Source organism: Motacilla alba, chromosome 4 (assembly GCF_015832195.1).
Source record: "Motacilla alba alba isolate MOTALB_02 chromosome 4, Motacilla_alba_V1.0_pri, whole genome shotgun sequence".
Taxonomy (NCBI): Eukaryota; Metazoa; Chordata; class Aves; order Passeriformes; family Motacillidae; genus Motacilla; species Motacilla alba.
Window position 1 is genome coordinate 14507050 of NC_052019.1, and position 11876 is coordinate 14518925.

At 38.1% G+C, this 11876-nt stretch overlaps 1 long non-coding RNA gene across 1 annotated transcript; it reads right to left on the reverse strand.

The window, feature by feature from the left end:
* Positions 1-331: 331 nt before the first annotated feature.
* On the reverse strand, positions 332-10061 carry LOC119700095. Its single transcript, XR_005256654.1, has 4 exons — positions 10017-10061; positions 9144-9248; positions 4764-4937; positions 332-567 (listed from the first exon to the last, which is right to left on the reverse strand). It is a non-coding gene; the product is annotated as an uncharacterized LOC119700095 (long non-coding RNA).
* Between the last annotated feature and the right edge of the window lie 1815 nt (positions 10062-11876).

An 11876-nucleotide genomic window follows, 5' to 3' on the forward strand; every position in this document is an offset into this window, starting at 1 on the left:
CATGACAGTGGAAGAAACATGGTCTGAAACAAAAACAATTATATCTTATCATGAGGCCAGAGGAAATGTACCACAGTCTCCTGTTTCTGATTCCAGCAATGAGAGCTGAAAGGTTATAGGGTCATAACAAAGCTGAATACCTAGCAGTACAAATAAAAAGGTACTATTTAGATGTATTCCTATTCTTATTGAAGATTATTCTGTTTAATCAATGCATACAGATAGTAAAGTTGAAACAATTTTAAATAATTTTAAAAGAAGAGAGAAGTTGTCCCTTGGATTCATTTTCTCAGAAGAAAAAAGAGCTTTTATTATAAATCATATTAAATATTTTGAGCAAAACCAGTCAGAGCAGGTTCTTTTAGTATGGAAAAGAAAAAGGCTTATTCTAACCTCATGAACATATATCAGAGTTGAAATCATAAGTTATTAAATCCTACTGTTCCTGCTAAGTGTAGGAGATCTTCTAATTACAGTATTCTACTGATACTATTAACTTTTATGAACTTAAGACCAAGTTTGGCTTTCAGGCATATCCAAGTAATTCCAGTGACATCTGTGGGAGACCTAAAAATAAAAGACAATATTTCAGTCTCACAGCGGAGATTAGGCAAGTCCATACTGTGCTTATATGCATAGTAAGGCAGACACATAGACTTGTAGGTAAATAAGTTTCTTAGAACCCGTAAGAATTGTGTAACAGAGCAACACAAACAAGGTGTTCTGGAGCTCTTGGGCTGAAGAGGTCCAAAACCAGATGGTGATTGTGCTGCTCATCCACTGTATTATCCTCTGTCAGTCCTGGAGGTGATACAAGAACTGCATGAGTATATAGTTGGGGTTTTTTGTTTTTCAAGCCTTGATCCCCAGAGATTTGATTTGACATAGCACAGTGTGGCTCCAGATTTATGTTGTCTTGGCAGAGACATACTGGCAAAGTTTTGTGTAATGTTGGCATTTTCTTATCTCTTCCATAAACTGGAAATGTAACTTCACTCTCATACCCTTAAGATATTTTTTAATGGATTTTCTGTGAGAATTTTGTTTAACTTGTTCTCCATGATTTTTAAGGACAATGTTGTTGAATCAATGAGATACAAATGCCTCCTCAGGGAGAAAGCTGTCCATACTTCTCTGTGTGCATATGTCCACAAGTGTCCACATGTCTGTGTGCATCTACACATGCATGTGCATGTATGTAATGTAATCACAGTGTCATAAATAGTTTTATTAAAAAAGGAAATGTTTCAGACTTTCCAATTTCCATTGTTTCCCTCTATGTATTTGTGTAAATGGAGTAATAAACAGATCTACTGTATTTATTCTGGAGATTTCTAAATCTAAATTAATAAAGATTCTTTGCAAAACATGCCCTGAGGTCATCCTTGAGTAGACAGTGTTGAGACTTCAATGCCAGATTAGTTCTCAGGCCAAATGGATCAATTCTTCAAGCTTGTCAAAGATTGTTGATGTCATAGATGATGATTGATGTCAATCAATCTTTACACATTTCCGTTTGAAATTGAGCAAGGAAAAGGATTCTTCCAGAAAAACTGCATATGGTAAAGCCCATAGGATGTTTTATGGCAAGTCAACAGGATCATGAAGGCCTCATGAATCCCTAAACACATTAACAAAGTGCATTACACTGCAAAATTTCAAATACCTAGCACAACAGGAGGAATAAATTTGAGGAAGGTATCTCCCCACTGATAACAGCAATTCCCTCTGTTATGACTTTGATATTGCTTGGTTTCTAAACTACTTTCAGCCCATAGCACTTACATTCTTCTTATTTTAAAAACAAAATGAAAAAATCCAATTTGCCGTGGAAAAGATAGAGGAGCCTGAAAGCTGAACTGACCCTTTCTGTCTTCATCACACCCCAGAGTGTGTCAGCTGAGCAATGCAGAGCATGCTGGTAGGAGACAAGATGTTAGTAATGAGCCAAATGAATCCCTGGTGTGACTTCACTCACTTCATTTGAGTCCCCAGGATGAATTTGTCTCAGAATACTGAAGACTCTCAAAGTTTTGAGCTGAAGAGAATAGCAGTGCATGGGAAAATGTCATTGCAGTCCTGATTATTTGAACTGGATTGTGAATCCAGTGAATCTGGTTCCAAATTATGTTTGCAGCTTGGTTTTGATACAGTCTCTTGAATCACTTTTACAGTTCCAGAAAGTGTGGCATGATCCAGCCAGCAACACCGCATTAATAAGCAATGAGCTATGCAGTCCTGTCAAAACAAGCTCATTAGGAAGTTGGCTGCTGGGGTTTGCAACCACCAGCTAAACTTTGGCAATATAAACAGGGGCACCTACAGGGAGGTCCCCCAAGCCCTCTGTGCTTTAAAAGATTTAAGGACTTATTTTTGAACATATAAATTGGACTCAGCATCTATTTTCAGCAGTGCAAGTACAAAATAATTTTCTAAAAGTCTCACAAAAGGTTTATTGCAATGATTATGTAGAAAGTTTCTTCTCGAGTGATTAAAAAAGAAATCACATAATATAAACAAAAAAAGGGATATATTGTCAGGCTCATAAAACCTGACTCTGGTTTTTCAGGACTGTAAACAAAGTAAGACACTTTGATGCTCTGATGATTGGATGGTAATTAGAGGGCCACACACATTCATAATATATATTAAGAGCACAATATGTTTAAAGTCCCTGGTTATGAGTGATCACTCATGGCTTCCCCAGTGATTCAACCAAACTTGTCCATGAAAATTAAAGGGTACTGTGCCTAGTCTTTCTTTGCAAGACTTACAATGACCTACCCAGACTACTCTGGGCAAACGCCAGTAAGTCCTGTCAGACACTTCAAGCAACAAAAAACCTACTAAAAATGACTAAAGCATTTGAGTCTAAAGAATTTTTTTCCATGACAGAAGTTCTGAATGTATTTATTTGTCTCTGTATAGATGTATGCATATTTGAAAAATCTGTTTATATTTGAAGAAAGTTGTTAAATTTTATTTATCACCAGTCTTGGAATTTCAGAGGTCACAATTATCCCACCCACTGACACCACTTTTCCTGCTGTCTGCATCTAAGGGGAGCATCCCAGCTTTTTATTTATCCCCAGTAGACAGCAGCAGTAACCTGGGTGGCTTTAGAAACTGCCTGCTTGGCCAGAAGGCAGGTGAGTGTTTGTCTTCACTGCAGACTCTGCCCCCAGATCTGCAGGCTTTGCCACCTGAGAGCTGCAGTGCCCAGCTATAGCCCATCTGAAAAAGAGCTCTTTTGTAGCATCCCCTCCACTGGTCAGAGCCTCACCACCAGGATGCTGTACTTGTACTCTGTGAGCAGACATGGCTTTCCTGAGTGCACTCACTACCTTCACCTGTGAAACTCCAATTAGTCACCTGCCTGCTGGGGAAATTCTCTACAACAAACAAATGTGTTTCAGCCTCATTGCTTCCATTATGTAACTTAGAATGTGATGGTTTGGACAGCAGATATACCTGTCTTCAATAAGAAAACATTGGTGTCTGTAACTAATTTCTGGGCTCTTTTCCACACTCTGCATCTGCAGAATCAGGTCTATGTAAGGAGCACTGGGGTGAGAATAATGGGTAAAAATCAGCATCAGCAGAAGTGAGAATCTGGGCATCTACCTAAGTCCATGCTATACAATAATGCCTACTTCCTAGGACAGTTAGCTGCAGAAAACAAAATTGGGCCCTTTCATTTTCACTGAGTTACTCAGAATCAGAAGCAACAGTATTAATTAAAATCAGAAATTAAAAGCTCCCTTTTTGGGAAGACAGGGACTATTAATACAACTTTTTATCTGCAGTCCTGGCTGTAACTCTGTGAAGCCAGCAGTTTTTATCTAATGTCCAAACTGTGTAAATGTATATATTTTTTTCAATGGCTAGTGGCATAAAAGCTTGTATTTTGTTCTATTACGTAAACTTTCCCATTCGGGCGACAGGCAATTTATTGCAGCACTTGGATGGATTGTAATAGCCGTAGTAACTGTGCAGTTAAGTGCTGTTTCTAAAAAGTAGAACTGGCAAAATATTTAATGAAGCATTTGGCTTTCTGTGCGACGAGATGAGAGCACCCTGTTGTATGCCAAATCAATCTGATTTTGCACAATATATCCATTCAAGCAGCAATTCTGGAGGCTGGAGAGCCAGAGGAGCTGAGAGACTAGATTTTCTAGGCTGCACAGAAAATAGTACTTCCAGATGTAATTTCCAAGTACTATGAAGTGCCATTTACTCTGGGAGCCATATATTTGCAGCATGATTTGAACAAATTCTGTGGAAGCTCTTCAATCTTTGTTGAAAATCGCCAAGATTTTTCTTGACTGTTACTGCTGCTACTATGTGTTCAACACAGTAATATCAATATTTATCACTGCTAATTCCCTAGAAAATGTATATCCTGCAATCATGCTCTGCAAGGTGAGACACAGAGACTGGGCAAGTGCTGAAAATGAGCAGCTAGTTCCACATTATGTTTGCAAGAGTGATGAAAAGATGTTTTTATTTTTTACTCTCTCTTTGGATATGGGAGTGATTTGTTGTTGTTCAATGCTACTTTTTGGCCAATTTTTACTCTGTGTACAATTTAAAGGCAATTCATTTCCATGCATTTCAACAATTACAGGGAAAATATATCACCTAGCATTGTTAAGGAAAACATCACAATTACCCCTTCATGCAGACACCAAAAATCATCCATAAAATTCTTCCATAAATAGCTGTAAGAAAGACTAGAGAATCATAAAACTCTCAGTACATACCATTCTACTGAAATAAGACCTGATCCCAGCGGGTCCTGGATCCTACAATTATCTCAGATTTCTGGCCCTGAATTGTCATCTCAGGGCAGCCTTTCTGCAAGTTTCTTCATACAAGGCTTCACTGCACATTACAGATGTGGCTGGGAAACACTTGCAGAGTTCTCAAAATCAGCTCTGCTGAGTGGAAAAGAAAAGCTGTGAGAGATCAGCTGTGCTCTGACATGGCCATGTTCTCATTCTGAGATGGGGTAATAAAATATAGCTTTTAGAGGCAGTGCTGTTGCCACCTGTAACCAGCACTTTTATCCCTGTAACCAGCACTTTTATCATGCTTATAAATCTCTCTTTGGCCAAACAATTATTAAATTATATAATGGTTTTGATATTTTTAGATGGTGTCCCTTCCCTGATGCTGGAAAATCAGCATCAGTTTGTGTGTTGATATGCTCAGAGACCGGAGTCTGAGAACAGATTTCCACAGCCTGGATTCAGAAATTCAACACTGTGCCATGTTGCCCATGGAGCAAGCTGGGTCACAACCTCTGGGAGCTTAGAAACACTTTCTAGATCAGACCTGAGGAACACAGCACCATGGAAAAGGCCAGCATGTGACAACAGCAGCCACCGAGGCTACACTGAGGTGAGCGTGCTGCAGACACACACAACAGTGGAAACTAAGCACTTGGTACAGGAGGGAATCCAGCAGCAGAATAGAAACATCTGACAGACTTGGTCTCATCAGCAGTCCATGCTGATAACTCAGTGCATTTTTTTCCTAAGAGTATCAGAAAGGTTAGAAAAAGTGGCAACTGTCTGAGACCTCCCAGAACTGAAGCCATACAACCACTCTCTAATGAATTTTCACTCCAGGCTACTGCTGTGCTGGGCACTGTGAAGTCACCCCTCAGCTTCAGAGCATGGTGGTAACGTGCCCTCGGCCACAAAAGCTGTCTGGAGATTGCACAGACACCGCACAGCAGCAGCAGCAGAGCCACAGCCAGGACAGACCCTGGATTTCAGCAGGGGTGTGACTGAGGCTGTGGTAAGGCTGAGTCAACTCCAGGTCCCTTTAAGCAAACAAAGCAAAACAAAATTTTCATAGTGCTGCTACCTCTTGCTCTTTCACAGTCCATAGGATCCCTTTTTTGTTGTTGTTGATTTTCTTTTAATTGGGAAAGAGCTGGTATTTTTTCATAGTCTCATAATTTTTAAGTAACCCCTAAGCTTAATAAAGTCTTTTCTTCTGCTCCATGTTCATACCACCTGCATTTAGTTAAGCCAAACAATCCCAGCTCTTGCACATCACTCCTACATGTGCTCAAAAGAACTTGTGGCACCCTGTCCTTGACTAATCCCTTTACAACTCCTCTTTGTAGATGCCACCTGTTCAATGATTGTCACCCAAGATAAAAACATTTCTGGATTTGAATTCTCAAAAAGAAGCTATTAAAGACATACCCATGCCAAGATATGGAAAACAGAATATGAAATACAAAATATCCTGCAATAATTAAACTTTTACTTTGTTGCAGAAAAGATATGGAATTAAAAAGAAATTAAATACGGCTTCCTTTTAAATCCAAATAGCTAACTATATTTTTGAAGAAGTTTAAAGTTCTGCTGCATTCTGAAAAGTTGTATTTTACACTTCTTTTAAACATTTTTGCTGGTGGACCTACAGAGTTAAGTCAAAACTGCGTGATCACTTCTGCAGGGTACTTTGTTGTGGGACAGCACACACATTTCATCCCCGTGGGGACATACCACATGCAAAAACATTCCCATGGAATGGGAACTTCCCATGGAAGTTAAAAAAGAAGAGAAAAAAGTGATATTTTTCAGAGAAAAAATGGGTTTTGATCTTCTCATAAATAACATTAAAAAAAATTTATCAAATGATTTTGCACGCTGAATCAGATACCAAAGCAGAGATATATAAGATTCAGGGGATAATTGGCCAGGAAGGGAACTCATTCCCTCTTTCTGGTACAATTTTAGCAGGAGGGATAGACACAGCACAGTAAGTCTACAGGTGGGTATCAAATAAAAGATGAGGCAAATGATGCCTTTCTAAAGATGGAAGATTAAAAATTATCAAATGGCAATCATATAAACCACTGTAAGAATAAAAATGTTTATTGCATTTTAAAACATCAATAGAACTGAAAAACAGGAATTAAATGCAAAAGTAAATATTAGCCAGATGTTTTCTGCTGCAACCACTGAATCAAATGGCCTAGATTGAACTGGAGTAAAGATTCCAATCCAGGTTGAGGAAGTAAATCACCTGTAGGGTACAAAAGCATTTCTGAAAATTAAGCTGGAAGCACTTGTGTATCTGTCTGCAGTCTGATTTGGTCTCTGCTCTCCGAATAAGATGTTTCTCAGCCTGTTGTGAGCTGTGGGCAAGAAGCACTATTTTCTTTTGAAAGATTCAGATCATTCTCCACATACATCCAGGCAAGTTACCTAGCTGCCAAAAAACCTGCAAATATTTCAGGAGGAGCAAAATGAATAAGAGTCAAAAGATGAAATTTAGGAGATGCATTATGAAAAAATAGCCTACAGCAATCCCTCAGTCCTGCTTCATACAGTCCAGATCTGACAACTGAGCTAAATTTAGATTTGCCTTGTTTAAAATCAATAGGTCAAATAAGTTAATAAAGTGCACCTCATCATTACTCAGTGTTGCTGGATTTGACTGTTATGCTTTATTTCTGGCACCTAACAAACTCTGCCTGCAGTTACAAGACATTTCTCACAACTACAAGTGAAGTGTTTTAGGATTTTTTTCCTAACTGAAAGAATTATTATTGTACAAAATGAAGGATGCATTTCTACACACTCTCACTTATTTCTCAATCACTCATTTCAGCATTGGTATCCTTCAATTTAATGTAATAACATCCTAATAATGTCATAAGTCATAAAAGAAAGGATTCTTTTAATTGGCAAGACAGTTTTCTCAGATTATCTGTTCTTTAATTATTATTATTTTTTTATACACTCATAAAAAACCATCCAAAAGCTTTGTTGTAAAGAAAATTATAACACATGAACAAAAGACTTCAATCCTATCCCCTTTGTTCCCACAAACATATATTTCCTGATTTGAATTTCATGTTGGTTTGAGTAGTATGGTTCCCATTGAATCATGATATACTCTGGTGTGAAATCAAAGCAGGCTTGTAATAGGTAGCATAGCCAGAGGGGACTAGAGAAACTTTAAAAACTTAACATCCATTGTTCATTTCAGCTCATCACTTGCATTATTATTAGCAGCTGTTCTACTACAAACCACATTTTCCTACCCTTTGGGTATGCAGGGCTGCCTCTAAATAGCAGCAAAATGTTGATGCAGCCTTCTGAGAACAAGTGACTGCCATCTAAGGCTGCTGAGGAACCTTGGCAAGGTCCGTTTCATCTTCTGTCTTGCAAAGCAGGTTGCAAGTTTGTCCACCTATTTATTGACAAGTGACTTTAAAATATTCTTTTTCAAACCTTAATAGATCTGCTGCTATATATCACAGGTCTAGTCAAAGTCCCCCTCATCCATATCCCATATAGCTTGATGGCCCCAAAAATGTGTTTTCAGGACATATGTCTATTCTATGCTATAAATCTCAGTAAGTAAACTTTACTGATCAATCCCACAGTTGAAACAATATGATATGTTTTCCAATCATTGTACAATTTCCACTACAAAAGATGACATGCAGAAAGAGCAAAAGAAGCAAGAAAGAGAACTGAGACTACTGCTCTACTAAAAGACTCCTGAAAAGCTTTCAGCCAAGGAAAAGGAGAAATGTAATTGACTTAATTTATTTTGGGGATGAAGGTTTGATAGTCTGTTAGAAGAGATTATATTTAAATAATTTTTCTTTGTCCATTTTTAACCCAAATATTTTCATATCATGAAATAAAAATTCTCATTGTTTTCTTGAGACATTTCTATTTTCATTTCTAGCCAAAGAAACATTATGCTACAACACACAGCTGAATTGGAAATAAAGAAGGGAGTTTTAAAACTACATGGACCCCAAAAATCTTGGCTAATAATAAGTTTATAATATTTATACACTCAGACTATCAAAACCACTGTGATACTTCCCATCTCTGTCATTAGGAAAACTGAATTTTTTTTCACAATTGTCTTTTCCTTCCTTGGCAGAAAAACTTGCTATGCTAGACCTCAAATTAGAAGTAACATTGCAGTGGAAGGAAACTCCCAGATCACCAAGCAGAAATTCCTGCTGTCATAGATAACTCTGATAATCTCATCCATAAAATGTTCCAGTTCCATTTTATTCCCACTTGAAGTCCTTTCCACAGCCTCAAAGCTCTCACGGTCACAATCTTTCCTTCATTATCCAGACTGACCTTTTATTCCTATGTGGTGCCTTTCCACCCAGATATATTTGCAGACAGTGTTCATATATCCCTTCTCAGCTTCCATTGTGTCAGATTAAATAATCCTTGCTCTGCCTGTGAAAAAGAATACTATTTTTTGATCAAACCAGGAGGATCATTTTTGACAAAAGTTCCTTGACCTAAGTTTCTTACAGCTAAGCAAACATTTTTCCTCTATTTATTTTAATATCCTTTCCCAGCTCTAACTTAGTTGAACTTCCAGCACTATTCTTTTTACACCAGTAATGACTACCTTGCAAAAGCCAGGTTTATTTGCTCATTAGTTTTTCTCACAATATAGGTTCCCCATTTATTTCTAATATTTTTTTTTCTGATCTGTAAGGGCTGACTCCAGCTTAGAAAGAACTTTCTGACAGTTTGCATTCTTCTGACATAAAGAAACTCCCAGAGTCGTTTGTGCTTAGTTCCCAAGTTCCTCAGTCTGGGCTGACTACATTCACTCACTCCTTCAGTATGTTGGTTTCCCTCTTGAAATTGTGAATCTTGGATTCAGAGTTACCATTGCACCACCTTCTTTGTAAATGTCTAATGTCCAATCCAGTATTGCAATAACCAAATATCCCAAGATCTCATGCTATCTGTCTAATTGCATTATCTTCTCACAACTTCACCCCCTTCAAAGGCTAAAAACTACCTGAGCCATTGCTTGCTTGATGCCAAGGTTACCTGATAATATCCCAACGTGAAGGTGAGTCACAAATTTTCCCCACTCCCTTGTGCACCTCTTCTGAGCTGCAGTCTACAGCTGTGGATCTCAGGGAGCTGTCATCCTCAAAGAAAACTTTGTTTTGTCCAACACTGAGCAAGTGTTCCACCACTTACCTTCCCTCATGCTGATTCTCTGTGCTCTCTTCACCCTCTGTTCATGCTCTCTGCTTTTAACACACTGTCATCTTGTTCTCTCCTGGAGTCTTTATCCTTAGTTATTTCCATTTTCTTTTCCTCTCTTCTTGTGAAACCAGCCTCTATTCTTGTTTTCTTTCCTGCTATGTTATCTTCTCTTCCTGCTTGCTCATCTTCTCTTTTCAGTACACAAAAGATTTTGTCTGTTCCTTAGATAGAAGACTACTCAGTTATTCAAGTTCTGCTTCTGCCTTGGCCTTAAGCATATGTATTTCTGTGAAACACCTCTTGAATGGGCATTTGACTGTCCAGTACACTCTGTACCTAGAAGTTCTGACCTGCTTGCAGCTCCTTCTCCATTTTTCTCCTAGCTGTTTTCAAACATTAGCAGCAATTAAAGACAGGAAACCTAACTCCCTTAGCTACAAGGCCTTTGACCTTTCACCTCACTCAAATACAAAACTACCCTAAAGCCACAAATGATAACTAGAACATTTCATTCCCAAAACAGTGAACCTACAAATGATGAAGTGCAACCTAAAAAACCACTAAGCAACAAAAAATGCCATCTAACTTACCCCCAAAATACAAGAACTTCTTTATCCTCCACCGTGGCCAAGTGTCACCCAGAAATCCCTGTTTACTGTGCTTCCAGCAGTGGGGCTTTTTATGATATGGAAAAATAAAGTGCAATACAGAATATCCTAAACTGTTGGGTGGTTTTTTAATAAGTTTCTTTACTGAACAGGTAAATACTCACTTGTGTCCAAATTTTCAACTGCATCTCAACAGCAAACACAAGAGATGCTGTGGATTCAGAATTGCACCCATACCATAAAAGCTATTAGAAAGATAATGGTAACTGAATTTTATAAGAACCATAGTTTTAACAAGGACTCTGTTACAATTACAGAGAGAAAATAAGCGACTTTGGTGACATCTTTGTGCATACAAATGAGAAAAAAAAATAGCTCAAGGCCCATTTGGTTTATTTATTATTGCCATCTAAGCCATTATGAGATGCTGTGAGTTTCCACATAGCAGAGTCACACAGTGCAAATGTCATGAGTTCCTTTTCCTTCCTAATTCAAAATTAGGAACATTAAAATGCATTAAATTCAAGACATTATAATTTAGAGGGAGATATCATACAGTCTCTTTGGTAGTCAAGGCTATATTGGTATTTCCATCCTATTTTTTAAGTGCTTATAAAACAGCCATAAATACTGCTCATTTTGGAACCTGCTATCCAAGTTTTCAAGCCACAACTAATCACTCATTATATCTTTTCCTGAAAATGTGAATCAGATCAATCTTTCATTTGGGTGAGGTGAGTTTTTGGATGTCGGTGATCAGAAGCAGTGCGCCAGAAGGACAGAAAGAATATATTTTAATGAAATTTTAATGTAAAACAGAACTCTATTAAAATATTGCTCTTTGCAGTCTGCAAGAAAACAAAACCAGAACCTGAACCGATTGCTAGTTTCTCAAGATATAATATATACTTGTAGGTTTTGGAAACAAATTAAGAGCCAAGCCAGTAAAACAGTGAGAACATCTTTAGCATGAATAACTGCCACTGAACTTCCAAGCTGCTACAGCTCCTACATCTGTTGGGGAGCTCTGTATCCTACAAAGCTAGAAACAGGCTGGCTGTGCCTGCTCAAAGCAGCCTTGTTCTGCATTTTGTTGTCCTGAATTTAAGAAAGCAGTCACCAATACTGCTTTCCAGTGGCTGATCACTTCCTAACCAGGCCTCTCCACATTTTGAACCACTCTTCTGGGTGAAGAAAAAGAGTGGCATGAAGACTTGTGTTTACAAGTCTTTTTCATGTTTGT